Raw genomic sequence first — 4503 nt, forward strand, 5'->3', positions numbered from 1 at the left:
TTTGGATGATTGAATGACAACATGATTAAAGAACTAACCCGTTTGCTAAGTGTGGACAGGTAATAGGTTATCTCACAGGTACTTAATTAAAGCCAAAATGATGTGTTGTTGTATAAACAATCTAGTTCAAGCACAAGACAACAATGCAAATAGAATTCATGCAAATGCTTGTTTATTGTGGGATTTCCATGTACTATGTGAAAGCAAGCTCGTGAGTATTAGTTAATGAGACATAAGGGATTGCATATGGAATGGTCTCATATTTGAAGCTTGCTAAATTGAAATGAAAAAGATAACAATACATATGAATGGATGATTCAACACAAGATGTGACTTAATGGCTTGAGATGGTGAAGATAGCAAGGAAAGGCTTCGAGGTACTAAGCAAGGGTGAAGGGCAAGCGACGGCTTGGTGGCCGAAGAACCTAGCTAGGGTGAAGAAGAAAGTACTTGCATTTAGTTGAGGTACTAATCAAGCTAAGATGGTCATATCGATGTGAAGGATCAAATCTATATTGGACAAGTTGATTAAAGTGACTTGATCCATTTAGAGTTATTCATATTTGATGAATGGAATCAAGTCATGTGCTCAAGATGGCTATGCTCAAGCGACAAGATCAATATTGACATGTTGGCACCCTCACTTGATGAAGATTGAAAGACACGGCATCAATTTAAAGAAGATCAACTCAAAAGGTTTAATTTCATTTTTCTTTTGATCTTGAGTTAATAGGTATGCCGTACTATTAAGAGGGATGCAAGTTTAGGTGGTCTAAGAAAGATAGAGTGCTCAAGCATAATAATAAAATCAAAAGAGAGACACTCTAGCACTTCACGAGCACATAGAATAATTTTCTTTGACTATCGGTGTCGGAAGTCCCGACGTAAACCGGAACTCCCGACAGTCGGAAGTCATGACTCTTGCCGGAAGTGCTGACTCCCAGTCACAGCCTGCACAGTGACTGTGGACGTCGGAAGTCCCGACGTGAGTCAGAACTCTTGACAGTCGGAAGTCTCGACCCAAGCCGGGAGTCCCGGCATCGATGGTTCTACTGACCTGTTGACTGTGCATGTCGGAAGTCCCGACGTTCATCGGAAGTTCCAATGTTGGCTGTCTTGGGTGGACTTTGACCTCGCATGAACAGTATTTTCTTCATACGTCGGAAGTCCCGAGATCTGCGTCGGAACTCCCGACGTAGATCTGAACGGTTAGATTTTGCCTTGGAGTATATATACCCGTCTCCTCCATTCTAACCGTTGCCCACTCATTTCATTGCAACGAACACTCGGCCAAAATAGCCCCCAAGCATTCTAGGCTCCCCTCTCTTCACTCCTTTGCTTCCAACTTTGATTCCCAAAGGGTTTGAGTGATTGGAGAGTGGATTGAGTGAGAAAAACACTTTGAGCAAGCTTGAGCACTTGATTTCTTCGTCAAGCCAGTTTGATTTGCATTTGTTACTCTTGGGGATTTTCCCCTAGCCGGCTAGACGTCGCCCAAGAGCTTCCATCTTGTGGAAGAGCCTTGGAAAGTTTGTATTACCTTTGTTTTCTAGTGAAGAAACTCAAGTGACCTTTGTGGTATCCTTGAGTGAGGCAAGGAGGTGGAAGAGACTCCGACCAAAGTGGTCACCTCAACAATGAGGACGTAGGAGCTCCTTTGTGGGGATGCCGAACCTCAGTATAAATTCTTGTCTCCCGCGTGCTTGTTGTTGTTGTGATTTGCTCGAATTTACATGTATTTGGTTATCTTCCTCTCTCTAGCTATTTCTTAGGGTTTGGGCCTCGATCTACGGAGTGGTGGCTTATCAACGTCAAGAGAGTGACCCAACACCTTACCTTACCACTAGGAAGTGGGTTTGTAAGTTATCGGCTTCACAAAGTTCATTTTAGCACTTGTAGTTCATTTTCCGTAGGGGTCGGAAGTGCTGACAGTTTGCGTTGGAAGTTCTGACCCAAACTGTCAGGACTTCTGACACATCGGAAGTTCTGACCCAAACGTCGGGACTTCTGACACGTCGGAAGTTCTGACCCAAACTGTTGGGACTTTCGACATTAACTGACTAGTGCATTTTGATTCAACTCTTTGGTTGCTGTTGTTTGGCTCCCTAGGTTTATCTAGTATCTTTTATATACTTTGTGGCTAACTTGTGAGGGGTTGTATTACTTTGATTTGGAGTTTCCATTTTGAAAACTCCTATTACTAATCGTTTTCGCTTTTAAAGGTGTTGATTTTTCAGAAACGCCTATTCACCCCCCTCTAGGCGACATCCTAGATCCTTTCAAATATCTTATTAGAAGAGGATTTGTTCCAGACTACACAATATGGATTCATCATGGTGAAACAATGGTTGTTGATGACAGTGATGATGATCTAGCTGATGAAGCTGAAACCCAAGCATACTTGTCCTGATTCACAAACGATCTTGAGCAACAAATGGATCGTGACTATGGTAATCAACAAGGTGGTGGCTTTGGCAATGAACAAGGTGGTGGCTTTGGCAATGAACAAGGTGGTGATGATGCTGGTGGTGCCAGTAATGATGGCGAAGCACGTGAGGGGGATGCAGATGACGGTGACAACTTGGACGAAATGCTTGGGGCCTTTGGACCAGAAATATTAGAAAAGAGCAAGAGAGGTCTAGAAAATCTTGAGAGGGTGACAAAAGCATCGAAGAAGACTGTGTATGATGCTGAGAAGGGTTGTCCGACATACTTCACACTGCTACGTTTTGTACTTGAGCTACTCATCCTGAAGGCTAAGTACGGCTGGTCGGACTACAGTTTTGATGATCTGTTGTGCCTCGTGTCACGGTTGCTCCCATGGCCAAACACAGTTCCCGCCAACACATACCAATGAAGAAGGTTATAAGTCCACTCACATTAGGGGTTGAAAAAATCCATGCATGCCCCAACCACTGTATCCTTTTTCGACATGGCACATCGTTCGAGACTTTAGATACATGTCCTAGGTGTGGGGCTAGTCGGTACAAGAACAATGACCTTCAAAGTGGGGTGGAAGCCTCCACAGGAAAGAGGAAGAAGGGTGGGAAGAAGGTGGTGCAAGAATCTTAGCCCCCAGAGGAAACTCCATTAGGCAACGATACAAATAAGAGAAGAATTCCTGCCTTGGTTATGTGGTACTTGCCAATGATCGACCACTTAAGGCGTATGTTCCTAAACCCTAAGGAAGCCGCACTGATGACATGGTGGGATGATGAGCGCAAGGTGGATGATGATACGATCGCACACCTAGCCGATTGTAGCCAGTGGCAAGCGTTCGATGCCAAGTACAAAGCATAATTCAGTGATGACCCACGGAATGTACGGTTCGGCTTGAGCACCGATGGAATGAATCCCTTCAATGAGAGAATGACTGACCATAGCACATGGCCAGTCATCTTGACCATGTACAACCTCCCAACGTATTTGTGTCAGAAGAGGAAGTACCTTCTCCTCACCATTCTTATCTCTGGCCCCAAACAACCAGGCATTGATATAGACGTGTTCTTGGAGCCTCTGATGCAAGAAATGGAGAGGCTATGGAGGTATGGGGAGCCGATGTACAATGCATTCTGGCGGGAGGACTTCATATGCAAAGCAATAATATTTGTTACTACCAATGATTACCCCACGCTGTTTGCCTTGTCTGGACAGTTCAAAGGCAAGACTGGATGCTTAGTCTATTTGGATGGTACTAAATGGGTGTTCCTAGATGGATCCAGGAAGATAGTTTACATAAGGAACCGATGCTTCTTAAAGACAGGTCACAAGTACCGTAGCAAATTATACCTAAGATACTATGACAACATCCCGGAGGATGAACCCCCTCCAGAGAGATGTCATAATGGAGAACATGTGTTCAGAATGGTCCAAAACATACACGTCGTCTATGGAAAGAAGAATCCGGATGAAACAATTAGAGATAGAAGCACACCTCCCATCGAAGGTGTACCATTCAAAAAGTAATCGATCTTCTTTTAGTACCTGTCTTATTGGCCAGACTTGAAGGTCCCCCATGCCATTGATGCGATGCACGTGCAGAAGAATGTCTTTGAGAGTCTCATGGCTACCTTGATGGAAACGGGCAAGTCAAAGGATGGTCTCAGATCACGGAAAGACATGGTGCAGCTGAACGTGATGCGGGAGCTTTGGCTGTTACAGCAGGATAATAGCAAGTACAGTCTTCCCACGGCTAGCTTCAACCTAACCCTAGAAGAGAGGAGAGCTATATGCAATTTCCTTAGGGGGGTCAGAGTGCCGACTGGGTTTTCGGTGAACCCAAAGAAGCTAGTGTCGATGAAGGACCTATCATTAACATACTGCAAGGCTCACAATTGTCATATGATGCTGACAATGTTCCTATCAATTGCAATCAGGGCTATAAAGCCAGAGTGCCTAAAGATGGCCATCACCCGCATGTGCTACTTCTTTTCGAAGATCTCACAGAAGATGTTTCGTAGGCAAGAGCTGAGTAACCTACATAAATTCATGGTGGAGACCCAG

This window comes from Miscanthus floridulus, chromosome 1 (genome assembly GCF_019320115.1).
Source record: "Miscanthus floridulus cultivar M001 chromosome 1, ASM1932011v1, whole genome shotgun sequence".
Lineage (NCBI taxonomy): Eukaryota > Viridiplantae > Streptophyta > Magnoliopsida > Poales > Poaceae > Miscanthus > Miscanthus floridulus.